This window comes from Schistocerca serialis, chromosome 2 (assembly GCF_023864345.2).
Source record: "Schistocerca serialis cubense isolate TAMUIC-IGC-003099 chromosome 2, iqSchSeri2.2, whole genome shotgun sequence".
In the NCBI taxonomy this organism is placed as follows: domain Eukaryota; kingdom Metazoa; phylum Arthropoda; class Insecta; order Orthoptera; family Acrididae; genus Schistocerca; species Schistocerca serialis.
In genome coordinates, this window is record NC_064639.1 from 899774141 (window position 1) to 899798042 (window position 23902).

Below are 23902 nucleotides of genomic sequence, written 5' to 3' on the forward strand. Positions count from 1 at the left end.
AACTCAAATTTGAAGTACTGGAACATCCTCCGTATAGTCCCGATCTTGCCCCTTCTGACCATCACTTGTTTGGTCCACTCAAACAGGCATTAAGGGGCCGTCGATTTGCCTCGGACGAAGCATTGAAGGAAACGGCGCATTCCTGGCTCGCAGCTCAACCGAGAACCTTCTTTTATGACGGCATGAGGAAGCTCGTACAACAATGGACCAAGTGCGTTGAAACGCAAGGAGACTATGTCGAAAAATGATGTTCTTGTAAGTTTTCTATTTGATTGCAATAAAATTTTATAACTACTTTGCGGATAATAATTGACCTACCCTCGTATATATATATACACTCCTGGAAATTGAAATAAGAACACCGTGAATTCATTGTCCCAGGAAGGGGAAACTTTATTGACACATTCCTGGGGTCAGATACATCACATGATCACACTGACAGAACCACAGGCACATAGACACAGGCAACAGAGCATGCACAATGTCGGCACTAGTACAGTGTATATCCACCCTTCGCAGCAATGCAGGCTGCTATTCTCCCATGCAGACGATCGTAGAGATGCTGGATGTAGTCCTGTGGAACGGCTTGCCATGCCATTTCCACCTGGCGCCTCAGTTGGACCAGCGTTCATGCTGGACGTGCAGACCGCGTGAGACGACGCTTCATCCAGTCCCAAACATGCTCAATGGGGGACAGATCCGGAGATCTTGCTGGCCAGGGTAGTTGACTTACACCTTCTAGAGCACGTTGGGTGGCACGGGATACATGCGGACGTGCATTGTCCTGTTGGAACAGCAAGTTCCCTTGCCGGTCTAGGAATGGTAGAACGATGGGTTCGATGACGGTTTGGATGTACCGTGCGTTATTCAGTGCCCCCTCGACGATCACCAGTGGTGTACGGCCAGTGTAGGAGATCGCTCCCCACACCATGATGCCGGGTGTTGGCCCTGTGTGCCTCGGTCGTATGCAGTCCTGATTGTGGCGCTCACCTGCACGGCGCCAAACACGCATACGACCATCATTGGCACCAAGGCAGAAGCGACTCTCATCGCTGAAGACGACACGTCTCCATTCGTCCCTCCATTCACGCCTGTCGCGACACCACTGGAGGCGGGCTGCACGATGTTGGGGCGTGAGCGGAAGACGGCCTAACGGTGTGCGGGACCGTAGCCCAGCTTCATGGAGACGGTTGCGAATGGTCCTCGCCGATACCCCAGGAGCAACAGTGTCCCTAATTTGCTGGGAAGTGGCGGTGCGGTCCCCTACGGCACTGCGTAGGATCTTACGGTCTTGGCGTGCATCCGTGCGTCGCTGCGGTCCGGTCCCAGGTCGACGGGCACGTGCACCTTCCGCCGACCACTGGCGACAACATCGATGTACTGTGGAGACCTCACGCCCCACGTGTTGAGCAATTCGGCGGTACGTCCACCCGGCCTCCCGCATGCCCACTATACGCCCTCGCTCAAAGTCCGTCAACTGCACATACGGTTCACGTCCACGCTGTCGCGGCATGCTACCAGTGTTAAAGACTGCGATGGAGCTCCGTATGCCACGGCAAACTGGCTGACACTGACGGCGGCGGTGCACAAATGCTGCGCAGCTAGCGCCATTCGACGGCCAACACCGCGGTTCCTGGTGTGTCCGCTGTGCCGTGCGTGTGATCATTGCTTGTACAGCCCTCTCGCAGTGTCCGGAGCAAGTATGGTGGGCCTGACACACCGGTGTCAATGTGTTCTTTTTTCCATTTCCAGGAGTGTATATGGTGAAGATGGATAAAATACTAAACTTCTGCTTTTACACGACGCACAATGCTGTCTGCTCGTTGACAGCAGCAGCGGTCAGAAAGCAATCAATACCGGTCGATGTCATTTGATTTCTGTCAAGTCAGGTGCTCTCTTCGCTGGCATCGTCAATAGTGTTCATAGCGCGCTTGCAGTAGTTCTGCTGCACATCTCTGCTGCCATTCTATGCCCGTTCTCTCATGCAAGGGGCTGGGTCGTCACACAAAACTTTGGAACGAACACCGTGTCCTACATGGAGACAATGGAGAGGTTTAGCACTTAACCACATACACGTTCAGCATTTAAAATGGTTCAAATGGCTCTGAGCACTATGGGACTTAACATCTGTGGTCATCAGTCCCCTAGAACTTAGAACTGCTGAAACCTAACTAACCTAAGGACATCACACACATCCATGCCCGAGGCAGGATTCGAACCTGCGACCGTAGCGGTCACGCGGTTCCAGACTGTAGCGCCTAGAACCGCACGGCCGCACCGGCCGGCTTTCAGCATTTAATCTCAGACATCAGTGCGTAAGGACCTCAGATAAGGCTGCTGTTTTTCAGCAATGTTATTCAAAAATGACACATTGCTCTAGAAAATGGAACGAAATTCGAGTCCAATTTGGAGAATAGATACAGACATAATTTGTTGTTTGCTGACGACCACGTTGTTCAACTTCGACAAGATGTGCAATATATGGCGAGCAAAACTTAAAGATTACAAAAGATGTGGTCTGAAACAAAAATTGAAAAAACGAAGTACTTGGTAGTTGGATACCTGAGAGAAAGCTTTCTAACGGACATTAGCTTGATGCTGTTACGTTTTGCGGACCTCATTAGCTCCTATATCCTTCAGGTAGAGCATAACCTGTGGAAAGATGTCGTCCTCTTGTACTGTGTAAGTATTTGTCTTTGTCGTTCTTGTTTACTCAACGTAAGGGTCTGTAATCTCGCCAGAATGTATAGAGTTTAACAAGTCCTTACTGGCAGCGCACACAAATCTCCAAGATGGTGTCAGAGTAAACATGCACTGTATCGCCCTCTCTATATGTCGACCTTCAGTAGTCTTGGATACTGATATCCGTATTATCTCTGACCTTAAAATCCGTTTCGTGTGTGAAGAGGACTGGCTGCTGACACTTCGAGGGCGGCCGTAGTCCTATGTAAAAGCTCTCGTACTTCGTAGATAAACAGTTTCTTTCCTGGTGTGCAGGTCAACATGTTGTAGGGGGAATTCGTCTCTGATTAGAATTTCAGGATGATCACTTGAAAGCAGCCAAAATGTGCCGCTGTGGGAGTTTCGCTAAGACACGTTTTGTCAAGTACTTCATTTTCGGACTACATCCGTTGCTGGTTTCTCGCAGTTTTGTAAGAAATTACAATCTGGATTAATGATTGTAGCGCACAAATGTACGCGGTATAATCACATTAAGAAATGTGGAACAAGTAGTACAGTGATTAGAGATGGAAAATGGCAACTGGGTAACGGAAAGTAAAAAGAGAGAAAACATGGCAACATTATTTGGAGAAGCTTTATAGGTAATTAGAAAAAATTAAGCCAATTAAAAATGAGGACACTATTCAAGAAGATTATAGCGGAGATTCAATCCTTCTCTCTAAATTACAACAAGTTTTGCTCCAACTTTGAAGGAATGAATGACTGGGTTGAAATCAAACACCAGCGGAACTCTTTCGGCTATCACGCCAAAAGGCGGAGCAGGAACTGTACAAACTCTTGAGTGCAATTTGTCCAACTGAGGATCTTGCTTCAGGTTTTAAAGATAATATAATTATTACACTTCCTTATATTACATCCGGTCGGTGTGGCCGAGCGGTTCTAGGCGCTTCAGTCTGGAACCGCACGACAGATACGGTCGCAGGTTCGAATCCTGCCTCGGACATGGATGTGTGTGATGTCATTAGGTTAGTTAGGTTTAAGTAGTTCTAAGCTTTAGGGGACTGATGACCTCAGATGTTAAGTCCCATAGTGCTCAGAGCCATTTGAATCCTTATATTACAACACAGTCAGTGTTGTATCACATGCGTCACAGCTATTCACAATAGTACTTTATCCAATAATGGAAGGAATAATTGAAGGTACTGGAGAGGACAACTTTCCTTTACGAGAAACAGGGACACCAGAAAAGCAATTTTAGCACTGCAGTTAATAGTAGGGGTCACGTTTAGGAAGTATAAAGAAACATACACTCCATTCGTAGATTTTTAAAGGATTTTGATAATGTGCAATGGACTGAAAAAGTTTTGCATTCCTAGGCAATGTAGTATGTGGTAAAGGGGCTGAAGGAAAATCCACAGGTGGAATGATACAAGAGAGAGAAATGAAGAAAGGTATCAAGTGAATTATCTCCTGTCATCACTGATATTTGATTTGTGTAGGCCTGCTGAAATGGAGATGAGGCACGTAAAGCAACTGATGTCTGAGTTGTTTGCCACGGATTAAAGATCACCATGATACAGTTTTTTTATAACACTGTGATAGTCACGAATACTGAAAAGGTAATGAGTCGGGTGCTTAATGAAATGGAAAATGTTTTATCACATCAACAAAAGCAAAACTAAGTTATTCGTGTGCATAAAATGTGGATATTTTGGATAGGTAAGAGTTGAGAAACTTGAAAAATTTCATTAATTTTTCTGTCGTCGATGTATAACAGATACAGAAGGAAAATGGAAGAAAGACATGGCGAGGATTGCACAAGGCAAAATGACTTTCTATAAAAAGGAACAGCTGCTAACAGCCAAAAACATAATCCTTGGCCGACCGGAGTGGCCGTGCGGTTCTAGGCGCTACAGTCTGGAGCCGAGCGACCGCTAGGGTCACAGGTTCGAATCCTGCCTCGGGCATGGATGTGTGGGATGTCCTTAGGTTAGTTAGGTTTAATTAGTTCTAAGTTCTAGGCGACTGATGACCTCAGAAGTTAAGTCGCATAGTGCTCAGAGCCATTTGAACCATATAATCCTTGAGACGAGATATGATCAATGAAAAGCTTTATATTGATGCACGCTGTAGACAACAGGGAAGAAATAAATGGAACAATTAGCAGACCGAAGACCAGTTGGATTGATTAATGCGCGTGGATAATTGATAAAGAACAGCATAATGAGCCGAAGAGAGAGGATGGTCGGACGTTGCTGAAAACAGTAGTTGAAGAAATAGTGTAACAAAAGAATCACAGAAGCAGGCCTAGGTATGAGTGTATGGTGTTAAATACAGCAGCGACACTGAAACGAATAAGGTAGCTGGCGAGCAAAGGGACTCTAGAACTGCCTTAAACTTGATGACCGAAACAACAGCAGTTGGTATCCTGGACATATTTGTGAGGTGCACATTCGAAGAATCGTTTAACTGAAACAGTGCCCGAGACAGGGACGCGGATGAGGTTCCTACCAACGCTGATGTACCTCTGACGATTACGAGCCCCAACTGTGTCTGTCTCAACACGCCGAGGCTGGCACCGCGTAAGCCAGCGTTCGAAAGCAGACGACGCACGATGCACGGTGATTCAGCTGCGCCTATCGATGTCTTTTAATGCAGCCCGCAATGTTATATCTGGCGTTCAAAAACCACGCACGAGATTTTCGTATTCTCTCGCTCTCTACGCGCAAACTGTTAGTCCTACAGAGAAAGTGAACAGGATCATTTTGTGAAATTTAATGTGGTTAACAAATTTTATTCTGGGATTCGTTTTCGGTAGAGGCCACAGTTTTAGTTGTTCAAGAAAACGTGCAAAAGTGACCTAAATTTATCCCCACTCCCACAGTCAGCCCCCCCCCCCCCCCGTCCCGGTTATAGTTTCTAGTATGTTGTTCAGATTACATTAAATTACAGATCATGAACAAGATATATCGTAATGATGCGGAAAGTGTCAGTCTAGGAAAAAGGTTTCTTTAGATGCTATAATTCAATTTTTTTTAAAAGAAGGTGATTACTAATTTATATCTAAAAACTCAATAGATGAGTTCATTGCACTCCCCTCCTACTACTGCACTGACTGGCCTTATCACGCCACCGGCTTGGTTGAACACTTACAGATTGTAAAATTGTCCTTAGCGTAAATTTTACCTAATCATTTTGTGAATTTTAACAGCATAAAATAATTAAATCGTTATACTCGTCAAGCCTTCTGAGTGTGGAACTACTGTGCTTGTAAGGGTTAAGTTTGGATCGAATTGTCAGTGTAATTAGTTTTAGCCTACCTTTTACAGAAGTCGTTTTACTTTCATTACCCTAACCTTTAAATTCATAACGTTAACGGAAGAGCCGACGATGCTGGTGGCGTAATAGTCCAGTCAGTAGAGACTAAAAAAGGTCGAATATTGGGAATAGTTCGTTAGTTGGAAATTACACTGATGGGAGGGAGTGCCACAAACATCATAGTTTGGAATGGCGAGGGATGAGTGTGGGGGTGGAGGTGCGTTTGAAGGTCACTTTCGTACATTCTTCTTGAATAACTCCACAACTGTGACATCCAGCGAAAACGTATCCCATCCAAAACTTAACTATATTGAAATTCCTACAAATAGGTCCTGCTCATTGTTTATGTAGGTCTAATAGTTTTGCACGTAACGAGCGATAGAATGTGAAAATCTCGCGCGTGGTTTTCGAATGCCGGATGTAGCATTGCGGGTTGCATAAAACGACATCGGTAGGGGCAGATCAATCACCCTGTATACAATGATACCGACTCTGTTCGATGGCAGCGCTACGGCATGGCAGAAAGAACGGAAGAGAACACACTAGCTCGTAACAACTACGAAAAGTATCGCTGATGTAGTTCTGGCAAACGTCACGGAGCTCGCCATTTCGCTTAAGCGGTCTGGAACCACATGTTATGCAACAGTGGCCTCTACGCCACAAAAGACCCGTCCACTAAGGCGGCCTTGAGGAATAATTGGTTGTAGCCTAGGACTTGCTTCTCTCGCTTTCGATGTCCTTCTACAACAAAGCGAATTTATATTTTTTGACAGGTGCTGGAAATATGGCAATGAAGGATATCACTTCGTTTTTCGTTTACAACTTGGTGAGAATAATGTGCAAAGCATGAGCTGATCGCAGCTAAACGTCCTGTAATATGTTTCGTCTCACCTATATCGGCGGATGATAGTGTCGAAAAAAAGGTGGTTTGCTTACGACTTTTGAAAGTTTAAATACAGTACACAAACCACAATCAGTGTTACTGCTATAAAATCCACCCGCTACCTATCTAAAGCGCCAATTGGTGTGAAGTGTCACAGGGAATGTCGCCTTTTACCTCATCCAGTGGGTGTGGCACTGACGTCAGTCACTTTCAAACATTTTTCTACTTTCGATTGTTTTTCCGTCTCGCCAGATTCATCTTTTACGACAACACCTAGGAGTACTCGTGATGTATTACACCCAGCGCTTTTCACGTAGTATGTAACATAAGTAATATGTGTACCACATTTGATTGAAACTGTTCCACACATTCCACAGTTGTGCTCTACATCACTGCCCCCTCCCCCCCTCCCTCCTCCTGGCCAAACTCCCACCCGTATGTGTCTGCTGTGGTGAGGACATCACCAGTGAGCGTTACCAAATTGAAAATTGTTGAATTGACCTTAATGCCAAGCCTTTTTTATTATTTTTGCACGTATATCCGTTTTTCATACTATTTCAAACATCTTGTAACACTTTACGTTATCGAACGTGTTTTTTAGGTCGACAAATCCAATGAAACTGTCCTGCCATCAAGACAAATCATTACATTAAAACTACTTTTCTAGTTCGTTGCCTTTTCCTAAAACCAAAGTCGCCGTCTAACAGATTCTCAGTTTTCTTTTCCACTCTTCTCTGTATTAGTCTGGTCGGAAGTTTATATTCATTAGTTGTCAAACTGATCGTACAATATTATATGTTTAGTTTCTGTTCTTTCGGACGTCTTGCAGCCACTGTGAATCAAGACACAAAGGAATTAAAGACATTAGCTGCTTTTGGGCATTGCTTTAAATCAGTGGGGCAAGTTGAAAATGTCTGCTGGATTGGGATACCACATCAGTAGTGTGTTAGAAGTTGGATCTGACACGAGGTGTGCTGGGTTAGTCAATATGGTTCCCCTGAGCAATGTGTCCGGATGGCGTAGTGGTCAGCACATCTGCCTAGTAAGCAGGAGACCTGGGTTCGAATCCCAGTCCGACACAAGTTTTCAATTACTGGTGTAAATCAGTGTCCACTGGCAACTAATGTTTTTAATTCCTTTATGTCTTGACTACAATAGTTGTAACATAAATCTGCCCTAGTTGTCATAATTGTACGGAGGATATTCGGATAGTTCGTTACCAGTTTCATAGTTCTACACACTAAATTGACATAATCGTCTTAATGTCAGTTCCTTCCATTATTTTAGAATTCCGGAAGAATTTAATTCCGGAGTGTGTAACAGTCTGTACTATTTGTTTTTCATGTGATAGTCCTTGTCGTGTCTGTTTTTCAGTGTTTTCTCGTATTATAATTTCACCGTAACTACTATAAATCAAAACTGGTACAAATATTTTATACCTTCCGTTTCGCACACAATGAAGGCTTTGGTTCCAAAAAGTAATTAGTGAAAAACACCCCAGTCCGGTTTTACTTTTGTGTTCAGTTCATGCAGAAATCATCTTCAGCTGCCCTAAATACAAAAATTGATTGTGTTATCGGATTCTTGTGCCTAGACGACAGCGTAGCTAGGAACACGTGACGTTTATGGTCGGTGTTTCAGTATAGTGATGACTGATTTTAGGAGCACGCGAAGGAATGTGCACTATAGACCGCCATGTTCAGTTTCCGCCATTTTCTTCATTTTTTGTTGTTTTTGGACATGGGGTTGTTTTTGTGCAGCATTTGTAAATATTGGGAGTTCTACTCATTTAAGTGCTGTGTAAAATATTAAAGTCACTTGGAATGAATTGTTAAGTTGTTCAGTTACACATTGTTTTTGCAAGTAATACTTCTGTAGGGCCGGCCGCTGTGGTCGAGCGATTCTAGGCGCTTCAGTCCGGAATCACGCGGCTACTACGGTCGCAGGTTCGAATCCTGCCTCGAGCATGGATGTGCGTGATATCCTTAGGTTACTTAGGTTTAAGTAGTTATAAGTCTAGGGGACTGATGACCACAGATGTTAAGTCCCATAGTGCTTTGAGCCTTTGAACCATTTCGAACTTCTGTAGGCTATATTTTTGAAAGTAGTTCAAAATGGTTCAAATGGCTCTGTAGGCTATATTTTTGAAAGTAGTTCAAAATGGTTCAAATGGCTCTGAGCACTATGGGACTTAACTTCTGAGCTCATCAGTCGCCTAGAACTTAGAACTAATTAAACGTAACTAACCTAAGGACATCAAACACATTCATGCCCGAGACAGGATTCGAACCTGCGACCGTAGCGGTCGATCGGTTCCAGACTGTAGCGCCTAGAACCGCACGGCCACTCCGGCCGGCAGAAACTTCATACTGGGGCTGCGAATAGGTGTTGCGTGTGGTTAGTGTTGGGCGTGTAGCCTAGACGGCAGGCGTGCGTGCTGAGTGCCCGCCTGGCCGCTGGAGGCCCGCTGACCCACTTCACTTCAGTCCCCTGCGGTTAATGGCGAACTTGCCGGGGCGGCTTCTCTTTGCGGCTCACCCGTCTAAACACGGAAATGCTCGCCACAAACGTAACGACGATACTGCCCTCCTGCATTTCTGATTGTCCAGGAGAGAAATCAACAGAAGGAGAGGTTAAGAATGTATTGCAAAAAATTATTAAGTGCTACCCTTAATTGAGACTACTCTTTATTCAGTTTTATACAACAAATCGAATCACATCAACAATTAATGTAGTGCATATAACAAATCAAGATTTACACGTACATCTCGGGTTAACCAAAGTTTGCGATACCACTTTCTTTTGCCGTAATGTTTATTCCGATTTTCGGCTACAAAGTGTGACGTTCATGTTTCTCATGTAATTACGTAGTATATTTGTGCAATTACGCATCTCAGCGTGCGGTTAGAAGAATTGGCGTGTAAGCGCACTCAGTATTTTGAATATAACAAGTGGAGACTACCACTACTAGTGTGCTGCTAATCAAGTTGCAAATGGGACATTCTTACTAGACGAACTCATATTTCATTTCATTAAATAGAAATCTATATCTTGCTGAATAAACCAGTTAGGTAAAATATAAATCTGGAGTGTAGCGTACATTATTAGTGTGATTTTCCTGATCTTTTATTTACGTTTCTGCCCTCAAACATTTTACGGCAGGATCACCGATGCAGTGGATTGACGGGTCACTGCCATATCAGGGCGTAAAGCAGACGTCGTACGGCTCGACACTGAGACATCTACGAGCCAAGGTTTTAGCGAACAGTCATACATTAGCCCAAGAAAGTTAAGTCACAAGCTACGTACCACTGTTTACTTGTAGCTATTTTAAGACTGAGCATAGAGAGAAGTTTCAGAAGACTGTTCAGTTTTTGTGTATTCTTTTCGCTTCCAATGTGATCTTCAGTGGGAAGAAATTTTTCTTGTATTGTTAGTTTTGTTGTAGTCGAATGTACTTCTGTGGTTCCCTCGACAAGACATTCCGCTAACGCTGAGTGCGGACTGTTACTTTTGGTTTCCCTTGCGAGTATCTCATTATAACTTCTCCGTTCACAAAACAAAAAGAATAAATAAATAAATAAATCCGGATTGGCCGCGCATTCAGATCTCCAGGAAAGCTCTGCCAAGGGGACCGACCGAGGTGGCGCAGTGGTTAGCACACTGGACTCGCATTCGGGAGGACGACGTTTCAAACCAGCGTCCGGCCATCCTGATTTAGGTTTTCCGTGATTTCCTTAAATCACTTAAGGCAAATGCAGGGATGGTTCCTTTGAAGGAGCACGTGAAACTTCCTTCCCCAATCCGATGGGACCGATAACCTCGCTGTTTGTTTCCCTGACCCCTCCCCAAAAATCAATCAACTAACCAACCAACCTGCCAACGGGGGATGACTACGAGAAAAAGACTGAATAATCAATGAAAGGGTAACATTCTACGAAATGGAGCATGGCATGTCAGAAATTTGAAAGTGGTAGGAAAGCTAGAAAATCTGAAAAGGGAAATACAAAGGGCCAGTCTAGATATCGTGAGGGTCAGTGAAGAGAAATGGAAAGAGGATAAAGATTTCTGGTCAAACTAACATGGCGTACAATCAACATCAGCTGAAAATGTTATAACGGGAGAACAAGAAGCGTGGGCAGAGAGTGAATAGTTCAGTGATGGGATTATCCTCATCAGAATCGACAGCAAACGAACGCCAACAACAATAGCACAGGCCAATGATGGAAACATTTTTTTGCTGGAAATATCTTATTCTTATGCTTTATAGGGTGGCAAATCCAAGTATGATACTTAAAAAACTGTATCACCCACCATTTCTTATTAAATTAAGCGATTTTCAAAGAATTTGACAGCTTTTATGTAGTTAAAATAATTTAAAAAGGAGGTGTAATGAATATACATTTGCTGGCAGAAAAAGGTCGATTCTATTTTTGTGTCTGGTCCTATGATATGGAGGGAGCCAATAAATCATTCTAATGACTGATACTTTTGCAGTATTGATATTACGGGTCATAATTCGAAAAACAAGGAGGTAATAAGCTAATCTAACCTTCCGTCCGCTGTCCGACCAGTAGGGCATAGTGTAGTTTTGCCGGTTCCTGAACCACCAGATGATTTAAATTCTATTCGAGCTGAAGTATTTTCTGATGTACAATGTGATTTAAATGAACCAGATGATGATGAGTTCCATTGTAATACTGGAAGTCTAGAGCCCAAATTGTTTACTCAGACCTAGCTTAACGATTTGGTTAAGGATCTGGGTTAACGAAAGAAAAAGCTGAATTGCTTGGCTCTAGATTATAAAAAAAGAACTTATTGGCAGTTGGAACCAGCATTATATCTATAGAAAGAGAGAGCAAACGTTTTCCAAGTTTTTCTTCAACAAGAGGGTGATTTAATGTAATGCTCAGACATTCCCAGTCTGATGAATGAGATGGGAGATGTTTGTGAGGAGCAAGGAGGGCGTTTTCATCAGGACATTAAAGTGATGGAAAAACGCTACTAAAGCTGTGGCTAAGCCATGTCTCCGCAATATCCTTTCTTTCAGGAGTGCTAGTTCTGCAAGGTTCGCAGGAGAGCTTCTGTGAAGTTTGGAAGGTAGGAGACGAGGTACTGGCAGAAGTAAAGCTGTGAGGACGGGGCGTGAGTCGTGCTTGGGTAGCTCAGTTGGTAGAGCACTTTCCCGTGAAAGGCAAAGGTCCCGAGTTCAAGTCTCGGTCCTGCACACAGTTTTAATCTGCCAGGAAGTTTCAGCTTTCGGTGAAATTAAAAGAAAGGGTTGGCCGTGTCAAACCAGTCAGAAGACTAATGACCGAAAAAGAAAAACAACAACAAAAAGGTTTTGTGTGTCCGAATTGGTGATGAAGCTTTAAGAAAGTTTGGAAGGGGGACGGGGACGGGGAGGGGGGGGGGGAGGGAGCGGAGAGCTGCCACACCTTCCTGTCGGCTCCCTGTGACGTCCAGCTAGCAGGGAGCTGTGTGCCTCACCTTCACGTAGCCAGGAGCGGCCGTCCCAAGGTCGTAACCTTGACTACAGTCCCACAGCTTGCAACGACACTTTTATATAATACAGGCATATTTAAGGCCTTAAAAAAAACTGCCATTTCATGTCAAGACCGTTGAATGCAATACTGCTAAAAATATCTCTGTCTCTCGCTCTCGCTCTCTCCAACCCCTCCCCTCCTCATTCCCCTCCCTCCCCCCCCCCCCACACCAAACAAAAGACAAAATTCCATACAACATAGACGAAACGGGTATATTATATAACAAAGACACTTACGTAAATATCATATATCATAAGATGCTACAGATAGAAAGAAAGCAAGGCAACAGAAAATATCAAATGGCACAAGCCAGCTATTAAAGAGATGAGAGTTCCAAGTAACCAATACTAGCTACCATAAAAGATAAGGTGAATTACCTGAAACAATTCGTAAAAATTTAGAGTGGATGTGAGTGCCAGGTGAGGTGTATGGAGACATTCAAGGTATGAAGAAAGTGAAGGTGCTTTGAGATGATAATCTACCAGTACCAATTGTTAAAACTGTATGGAAAGTAATGCAAAAAGAACGCGACGAATTGATTGCAGAACACCTGCGAAGAAAGACTATTTTGTGGGATGTCACAGAACGAGAAGAGCACTGTAATATTATTATCCTTAACAGAAAATAACTATAAATATAACTATAAATAATAACTATAAATATATCAGCCTCTTATCTGTAAAGTAAATATATTGATTAAAATTATAAGAAACTGTTTAGAAGAAAACATTTAATCAAGAAAAGGATTTTTTTATAAGTTGATGTAGCACAATGGTTAATTTATAAGTCGTGATTAGAAATATATAATTCGACAGAGCGTGTGTATTACCTTTTCATCAGAGTTTCATACATCTTCTAAAAACGTTTGACTCAGTTTCAGCTGAATACGTACGTACTTCAATGCTACAGCTTCTTTTATACGTAATCAGGATAGGGAGATATTCAGAATATGATGAACAGGAGTTTGAGGAAAAAGAGTCCGCTTCGGCAGAACCGTTATCGAGAACAGCGTAGGAAGTCTTCTAATCCTGAAACTGGAGAAAGGAGGACGAACGCGCGTCAGTGGAACGTGTCCGAATAAGCTTTGGTTTGTTGATAGCACTGTACTGTTTACCTCTAGTGCAAATAAACTTCAGCAGTTAATGGAAGAACTTAACAGGAGGGGAAGGAAGACTGCAGAATTTAATGTGTTGCTGTTTTTCTGTTTCCTAACGCAGAAATCCTGTACAGAAATCGTTCCAAATTATTACCTTTTTCTGCGTCCTGTATTTATATAAGGATTGATTATGAAACAAGCGAAATCCGCAGGAAGGAAGGAAGCAAGATTAGGGTTTAACGTCCCTCCGACATCGACGTCATTAGGGACGGTACACAAGCTCGGAAGCTGTAGAGGATGGGGAAGGGTATCGGCGGTGCCATTTTGAAGGAGAAGTAAGATACAGCGGTTGTGTTTTGTGTGTGTGTCTATGTGTGTGTGTGTGTGTGTGTGTAGAGAGAGAGAGAGAGGCGCACACACACACACACACACACACACACACACACACACACACACACACAAGCGCGCGCGCTGTCTTGTCATGTGCTATCGTGCCAGGGGAGTATCGTCTACCTCAACCGGGGATAAAACCGCAGGCGCCATGGTAAAGTACATTAAGAAAGCCTTCATGACAGGGTGCTGTCGATGGTCCACCATCAATCGCACCCCTATACGTGCGAGCTACAGTGACGCCACCGTAGGTTTACTCTGATACACACGTAGTACATGGATCTGCTGTGTGGACAAAGCACTTACATCCTTTGACTGCTGATCTGGACTTGGTACGCACACTGTAATATACGTGCCACTTAGTTTTCTTCTCGTTGCCCTTTGCAGAAGAAGCATATAATAAGTTGACAAGCTAGTTCTAGTACAGTTGTTTTAAAATAATAAAGGGATGCCATTTAAACGTGAGTTATTGCGGAAAGACAACTTCACTGTCCCCCCGAAATACAGCATGCATGTCTCGAATATATTCTTTGTAAGCTGTTTCACTTCTATGACAAGTATCATATTAAATCTTTAAGGTAATATGTAAGCGCTAACTGCACTCTTAAATTCGTGTTCTCGAAACGGACTAACTACTGAAGATAAACAGTGTTTCCTCTGCCAGACAGCAGCGTCGACTATCGTTGCATTGCGCTAAATTTCAGGACAACTTTTGTCCATGCTGGATGTAATCTTGTGCGTGGGATTTTGACCTGTGATGAAATATGGCAAGGTTAGGTTAGTGTTGTTTAACGTCCCGTCGACAACGAGGTCATTAGAGACGGAGCGCAATCTCGGGTTCGGGAAGGATGGGGAAAGAAATCGGCCGTGCCCTTTCAAAGGAACCATCCCGGGATTTAGGGAAATCACGGAAAACCTAAATCAGGATGGCTGGAGACGGGATTGAACCGTCGTCCTCCCGAAATATGGCAAGCAACACATTTTCATCTCTCACCGGTGAACGATACGGAAGCGTTACTACCTGACTAGGTGCACCCGTTTGTTCGCCTGCTGTACCTCGCTCGCGAGCTGTGCTTTCAGTACGATACTGCACGAGTACATCGAATGTTGTGCAGGCATGACGGTGCTCAGGTCATGCAACTTCAGTCATTTTGAGAAGTTCTGGGTCACCTTGGACACAACCCTTATAGACTATTGTGTCTGGTAGTATTCCATTCATTGTACGACTCGTGATTAACTGAGAGCTTGACATGAAATCTGTGCCACGTACATTGAAACTTTTCGTCTAATGACCACCCTAGTGGTAAAGTAGCTAACAACATAATGTCAAGTGTGTCTGTTATCTTTATCATCGTCTTATTTCATGAAACAGTGTGGACAACGACAGAAAGCGAATGATACGATACGTTTCTCTGCTCGCAAGGATATAGACGTCTTACATCTCTTCCACATCAAGAGAAGTAATTCTCCGCTGTTTTCATTCGCTGAGACCACAGAAGCCTTGTCAGCACAGCAGAAGAAGCGGATCTGTAGCGGCTATCTTCCCTGGTCAGCTGTGCTAACGCCCGCGACAGCGATTAATGCTGCCAGTGTGTGCCCTCCTGACCCGGTGACGTGTATACCAAGAGCCTCCCGACACTGCTCCGGCAAGTCGATGTCTCATTTCTCGTATCGTCCGCGTATTGATCCACACTAGTGCGCAACTGCGATTGTGTATCTCGGTGAGTAACTTGCGGGCCTTGTAGTGCTGCTCTTACGTCACGCCTTATACATCGTTTGGTGAGTAATTGTATGCCGTTCTCACTTCACTGGAACACTGAGATCACGTTAAACGCCAACCTTGTTTTCTTCTTTCAAATCTGCCATCAGCCAGTTCGCGGGAAACCTTGTTAGTAAGGTAGAACAGCAATCGCATGCGGACACTCGTAGTCCAAGAAATTATCAGGTTGGTGTATAAGTTTGTAGCAAACATAAGTTTAATGTGCACAACAGATATACATAACAGAGACTCTAGTCATCAGTAAAATATTCTCCTTCACTGTTTACAACAGTACGCCAACTCTAGAATAACTTTTGGATTCCACGAGTGTAGAAATAACGCGGTTTTGAGTCAAAGAATTCGTCGAGCCATGTTCGGAGCACATTTTCATCCGGAAAGGATATTCCATGAAGGTTATTCGATAGAGCGAAAAAGATGAAAATCTGAGGGCGCAAGATTAGCCGAATAAGGTATGTACGAAATGACCTCCCAACCCGGCTCTTGTATACGCTGTTCCACCAGATGCTGCACGAGGAGTTGCTGATTTTTTTGGACTCAGGCATTCCTTTCTTTTCCTTACGTTAGAATATACACACCATTTATCGTCACCAGTAACGATACAGAATAGAAATGTTCGGCGTGGTTTCTGTGACTTTGGCTTAGAGCATGCGGTACCCATACACCCGCTTTTTGAACGTTCCCCACTGCATAAATATGTCTCACGATGGTTGGATGATCACAGTTAACCACATTTGCCCGTTCTCGAGTACACTGGCGTGCATCATTGTCAATTTATACGTTTAAACGATCTTCATCAAACACCGAAGGTCTTCCTGAATGTGGAGTGTCACTAATGTCAAAACGATCCTCTTTAAAACAAAAAACCACCTTCTTGCCGTGCTCTGTCCATTGTCATTATCCACGTACACGGCGCAAATGTTTTTGGCTGCCTCCGCTGCTCTCACCTCTCTACTGAACTCAAACTGAGGAATACGTCGGAAATGTTCCAATTTCTCCACTAGGCACCCTATTTTATAGCATCTACAGCTCCATTCAATATCTGTAAATGACAATATGACATATCTAAACTCAAAGCAACACTGAAGTAAAAATAAAAATGACAATCGATAGATAAATCTAAAACGACTGAAATAATAATATACAAAACAAAAACGCTACGAACTTATGCACCAGCCTAATATCGAGTGAATGAATGTCGTGAGACTAGGGCCTCCCGTCGGGTAGGCCGTTCGCCGGCTGCAAGTCTTTCGAGTTGACGCCACTTCGGCGACTTGCGCGTCGAAGGGGATGAAATGATGATGATTAACACAACACAACACCCAGTCCCTGAGCAGAGGAAATCTCCGACCCAGCCGGGAACCGAACCCGGGCCTTTAGGATTGACATACTTCGCGCTGAGCACTCAGCTACCGTGGGCGGACAGCCTAATACTGTTCCTGCTGATAAAACAACAGGCATGGGTAAACTAGGCCCATTAGTAAATAACGCGTGCATTTGGATGGCAGCACCATTCGGAACTTGACGGAGAAACTACCACATGAACGTGCCATCAAGCAGAAGGTTGATTTGAATATCGACACCATGATGGAGTTATCACAGTTCATCACATTTGCAGTTCTCGAGTACACTGACGTGGTTCATTGTCAATTAACACGTTAGATCTGTTAATATTTATAATTTGCGCTTATGACTCAGTGGATAATTTGGTGTATTCGTGATACTGTTTGCAGAAGAATATTTTGCCTATAAGGAGACGGCAACATCAGAAAACTGTGGAATGCAGAAAGACATGCAATTGATCGACGTGTGATGGAGAAACTGCCAGCTGACCCAGAACATAACCAAATGTAACGCATAAATAGGCGAAGAGATCCTCTGCTGCATGATTATACTACTGGCGACACATCACTGGCAACAAATACCCCCGAGTAACCGTCGAGAGCCCCGTAAAGCTGAGCGACCGCAGAAAACTAATTACACGAAATGCAGATCAAAGGCTGGGACTCAGTGGAATAAACTTAATGAACTATAATTCGTCCACGAAAGTAGTGGCTCATAAAAGACGTGTTCGATCGATTCTTGAGTACTGCTCATCACTATGCAACCCTTAACGGGTTGGATTAATGGAAGCAAGTGAGATGATGCAACCAATAGCGGCACGTTACGTCACGGGATGCTTTGGTTCGTGCGAGAGCGTTACGGAGATACCCAACAGATTCCAGTGGCACACGCTATAGGGGAGGTGGTGTGAGTCACGGAGAAGTTTACTGTGGAAATTCTTCGCAAGAAGTGTTTTTCGTCCCACGTTCTTCTCGCTAAATGATAACGAAGAAAAAAATCAGAGAAAATAGAGCTCCTCTCTCTCTCTCTCTCTCTCTCTCTCTCTCTCTCTCTGTGCCTGTGCATGTGTGTGTGTGTGTGTGTGTGTGTGTGTGTGTTTGGGGGAGGGGGGGAGGAGGAGAATTGTTACCGACGATATTCTTCCCTCGTGGAATTCTTTAACAAAGAGCCATGGAAAAAAAGGTAGCGATAGCGAAAGAACCCTCCGCCTCACACCGCAAGGTAGTTTGTGGAGTGCAGATGTAGATGTACTAGGGACGGTTCTATCTCTAGCCTTCGTCCAAGCTTTGAGCTGACTTATTAACCTCACAATTACAAGGCCAACCACGTTACAGCTCGATTTTTTTAACGTTAATAAATGTTTGCCACAAATGTTTGGGTCGAAAAGAGTATGGTTTCTTTCTATGAAACATTATCGTCCTTACGTGGCCTAAAGTCGCTTAAAGCTTGCTGGTGAGGCCTTGAAATACCCTGTACAGTCTCAGGGATTCCAAGGTCAACGTCGTCCTCCACAGAACGTAGCATGCCGCTTATCTTAGGTACAAGGCAGCAAATTAGCTCGGTGCCGTGTTCCCGTAGTATACTGCGCCCTGCATACGTGCGTGCGCGCGCGCTTGTGTGTGTGTGTGTGTGTGTGTGTAAGACCGCAAGGTTGCCAGCAACAAATATATTTCGTGGACCAGCCACGGTGTCGGAAATGCATATTGAATGACCACTAAACATTCGCAAGTACTCCCGTGGCGAAAGAGGTGAACAAAAAGTATCTTCTTGAATCCTCGTTACGCCAAAATTCATTTGATGTGCGTAGTGTTATTCCAGCGTGCTGACTCTCGGTGCGTTTTGCAGAAGCAGTGCGTGAAGCATTGCACTTTCGGCAATCGGTGGAACGACCAGGAAGGACCTGTACATTGGCCTGCACAGTCCCCGAATCTCACCACATCAGACTCCTTTCTGTGGGGCTACGCGAAAGCCGAAGTGTATTGTACCCCTGTTGACTTAGTTGAGAAATTTGTTTCAAGAATTCTTACAGCGGCCACGCACGTATACAATACGTCACACATTTTCCATCGAGCCCTGGACGCGCTGTAGGAGAGTGTGTTTTACCTTGAAGGTAATATACCTAGATAGACACGATGTTTCCCGGTCGGTGTTTCAATCTATAGTGTGCACCGAAAGTATTGGTTCCAATTAATACAGAGGTAGAGAAAACAAAAACAAAAATTTCGATAAGGAGCATTGAGTCTGTGAAGTCAGCTTGTAATGTTAGGGAACATTTTGTTAGTGGTGTTGACGTAAGCTTTTGTGACGGGGTTGCTGACCGCGAAAGTGGATGATATAGATCGTAATCGTAATCGAACTGTGTGAACTGCCGAATTGGAGACGAGATTCTGCGACGTGTTGAAGACGCTCCATCTAAGAGTACACAAGTACACAATTCTTGATGGCAGACATAGCCTCGTGTGGAGTGTGTTACATGACCAACAGCTCCGTCACTTCCATCTGTTGCGCATGGCACTACTAGCGCCTGCAGTTGGCACAGTGGTTTTTACAACGGACTTCCCTGCACCTCTTATTTCCTGCCGAGGTCCGGTACACCGACGAGGCTGCTTCAGTATCCATAGTTCGTATGTTTGGACACATGTGAATCCAGGAGGTAGTCGACCTCATGCTCATCAACAGTGATTCGGATTTAATGCGTAGGCCGGAATTTTCGGTGATAGGTTGATTGAACCGTACATTCTACCACTCCCCCTCAACCGAAGTAGATGTTGCATAATCATGGAACATGTATTGCCAGAATAGCCAGTGGATCAAAAGTATCCGAAAACCTGGCTGAAAATGACTTCCAAGTTGGTGGCGCCCTCCATCGGTAATTCTGGAATTCAGTATGGTGTTGGCTCACCCTTAGCCTTGATGACAGCTTCCAATCCCTCTGGCATACGTTCAATCAGGTGCTGGAAGGTTTCTTGGGGAACTGTCGTGTAACCGCTCCGCCACAGGCCGTGCATTACGAACAGGTGCTCGATCGTGTTGGAAGACGCAAACGCCATCCCCGAATTGCTTTTCAACAGTGGGAAGCAAGAAGATGCTTAAAACATCGATGTAGGATTGTGCTGTGATAGTGCAGCGCAAAACAACAAGGGGTGCAAGCCCCTTCCATGGAAAACACTACCACAGCAGAACACCACCGCCTCCGAATTTCACTGTTGGCACTACACACGCTGGCAGATGAGGTTCACCGGGCATTCTCCATACCCACACCCTGCCATCGGATCGCCACATTGTGTATCGTGATTCGTCACTTCGCACTACGTTTTTCCACTGTTCTGTTGTCCAATGTTTACGCTCCTTACACCAAGCGGGGCATCGTTTGGCATTTACCGGCGTGATTTGTGGCTTATGAGCAGCCGCTCGACATTGAAATCCAAGTTTTCTCACCTTCCTCCTAACTGTCATAGTACTTGCAGTGGATCCTGATGCAGTTTGGAATTCCTGTGTGATGGTCTGGATAGATGTCTACCTATTGTACATTACGACCCTGTTCAACTGTCGGCGGTCTCTGTCAGTCAACAGACGAGGTCGGCCTGTACGCTTTTGTGCTTTACGTGTCCCTACAAGTTTTAACTTCACAATCACAATGGAAACAGTCGACCTAGGGATGTGTCGGAGTGTGGAAATCTCGCGTACAGACGTATGATACAAGTGACACCCAATCACCTGACCATGTTCGAAGTCCGTGAGTTCCGCGGAGCGCCCCATTCTGCTCTCTCACGATGTCTAATGACTACTGAGGTCGCTGATATGGAGTACCTGGCAGTAGTGGCAGCACAATGCACCTAATATGAAACACGTGTGTTTTTGGAGGTGTCCCGACACTTTTGATCACGTAGTGTACTTCCAGCGCGATGGGGCGCCAGCCCATTTCAGCATTGCTGTGGGGAATCATCTCAGAGCCACCTTCGGGAATCGACGGATCGGTTGAGTTGGCACTGCGGCTTGGCCACCCAACTCACCTTACCACACGTGTCTGGATTTCTTCCTCTGGAACATAGGAAGCAGCTGGTGTATGAAACCTCTGTGGAAAGAGAACACCACCTCGTCGTTAGAACTGCCGTCGCTTCTGGTACGATTGCGGACATGCCAGGAATTTTCGCATGGACACGACAACGAATAGTCTGATGTACTGCATACATACAGGAAAATGGTCACCCATTCGAGCAGTTCCTCCTATAATTAGCATGCTAAACTACCTTCCTTGTAAAGCGTCCCCAGTGTCATAAATTTCCCTCGGGGCCTATTTGTACCATAACCAAATATATTTGTTTTGATGTTGTCTATCTCCTGTATTAATTTGAGCGAATAGTTTCGGAACATCCTGTAGTGACCAATTTTTGAATCACGTGAAAGAATGCACGCTTTAGACCGCCACAAGTTGTTTCCAGCCTTTCCTACTATTTTTGTTGTTGTGAGACGTATGGCTGGTTTTTTTTCTTGCAATGTTTGTAAATATTCTGAGTTCTGCACATTTAAGTGGTGTATATTGCATGAAAGCTATCTCGAAGATATTGTTCATTGTTCATACATAGAATTTTATCGTGAGTAAAATTCTGTATATTATTAAGACTAGTTACACAACTTTTAACCCTGGGTTCGGTGTTGGGCGACGGAGGGGTGTAGTGGACTGCGGTAGTCGTCGTGGGATTGTGGACCACTGCGGCTGCGGCGGCGACGGAGTCTCTCCGTCGTTTCTAGGCCCACGGTTACCATACAATACAATACATAACTTTTTAACAGTTAAGCCATACTCCGTAGATTTTGCACCGTATTGTACCTTGAAGCGGAAGTAAGTCTGTAACATGTATTTGCAAATCACCTAAGTTTCTTTAATGTCGTAATAATTTCACCTGTCTTGAAAATACAAACTTGTGTTACTTTCTAATAACTGCTATTACAAAATGTATTTAACTTGCAACTGGTTTTGAATAATGTGATTTTACTGGTGGGTATCAGAGTAATATTGTAACAGATAGAATACTGAATAAAGATTTGACAAGATTTACAACACTGCAACAGTTTTAAATTTCAATAGCGTATTATTCCTAGGTACATGGCCTTGTTCTAACTTCAAACATTTTTGTGACATGTGTAAAAATGCCTGAATTTTTCTGAGTAATCTTTGTAATTTCAGGAAGAGACTACGGTACACAGACAGTCAAAGCTCTCATTTAAAAATGGAATATGAAAATAATTTAACTTCGATTACAGGCGAAAGTCTGAAAACTGCTCCAAGGTACAACATTTATTGTACTACATACTGCTCAGAACAATAAAGGAGTGAAACAAATTGTCCACTTTTACATTCCCAGTAACACACCATGACGTGCCGGATTCTACGTGCTTATTCAGTATGAATTTCAGACATCTGGTTGCTTAGCGAAACGGATTTGTTGTTTCCAGAATGAGATTTTCACTCTGAAGCGGAATGTGTGCTGATATGAAACATTCTGGCAGATTAAAACCGTGCGGCGGACCCAGACTCGAACTCCGGACTTTTCCTTTCGCGGGCATATGGTCTGCCATCTAAGCTACTCAAGCATGACTCACAACCCATCTACATCTACATGATTACTCTGCAATTCACACTTAAAAGCCTGGCGGAGTGTTCATCGAACCACTTTCAAGTTCTCTACCGTTCCACTCTCGAACTGCGCGTGGGAAAAACAAACACTTAAATTTTTCCGTGCGAGCTCTGATTTCTCTTATTTTATTACGATGACCGTTCCTCCCTTTGTAGGTGGGCGCCAACAAAATATTTTCACACTCTGAGGATTGGTGATTGAAATTTCATGAGAAGATATTGCCGCAACGAAAAATGCCTTTGTTTTAATCATTGCCGCCCCAATTCGTGTATCATTTCCGTAGCATCTCTCCCCTATTTCGGGAAATGAGCTGCTCTTCTTTGAACTTTTTCGATGCCTTACATCAATCCTATCGCATGCGAATCCCACACTGCACAGAAGTACTCCAGAAGAGGACGGACAAGCGTAGTATTGGCAGTCTCTGTAATAGACCGGTTACATTTTCTAAGTCTTCTGTCAGTAAGTCGTGGTCATTGGTTTGCTTTACTCACAACATTATATATGTGATCGTTCCTGTTTAAGTTATTCGTAATTGTAATCCCTATGTATTTAGTTGACAATACAGCCTTTAGAATTATGTGATTTTTCTTGTAACCGAAATTTAACGGATTCCTTTAGGTACTCATGTGATGGCTTCACACTTTTCATTATTTAGAGCGATTGGCACTGTTCGTAACATACAGATACGTAGCTTGTGTAAATCAGTTGGCAGTTGGTTCTGATCATCTGATTACTTTAAAAGACGGTAAATGACCGGTCATCAGCAAACAATCGGAGAGTGCCACCATGATGGTCTCGTCGTTTATGTAGATCAGGAACAGACGAGGGTCTATAACGCTTCTTTGGAGAACGCCAGATACTACGAGTACTTCTGTTTTACCCGATGACTTTCCGTTGATTACTACGAACTGTGACCTTTCTGAAAGGAAATCACGAATCCAGTCGCACAAGTGAGAGGATAGTCACGAGTTCACTTCCACCAGTACGGGTCTTGAGTCGTGCTCGGTTAACTGAGTCAGTAGAGCACTTGCCCGCGAAAGGTATAAGTCACGACTTTGAATCTCGGTCCGGCACATAATTTTAATCTGCCATAAAGTTTCAGATTTGTTGTTATCTCTATCGTCATATTTGTCATTTTCAGCATTGAATTTTTGAACTGTTTACACACTTTCATGCACAAAATGAATACAGTGGTAACATTGTCCCAGAAAAAAATTAAAATTGTTC

General features: G+C 44.0%; 1 protein-coding gene and 1 non-coding gene across 2 annotated transcripts in view; both read left to right on the forward strand.

Annotated features, from left to right (window-relative positions):
• Positions 1–23902, forward strand: part of LOC126458236 (phosphatidylcholine:ceramide cholinephosphotransferase 2-like) — a 326386-nt gene that overhangs the window by 61559 nt on the left and 240925 nt on the right. The window lies entirely within an intron of this gene.
• Positions 7891–7963, forward strand: Trnat-agu (transfer RNA threonine (anticodon AGU)). Its single transcript has one exon. It is a non-coding gene; the product is annotated as a tRNA-Thr (tRNA).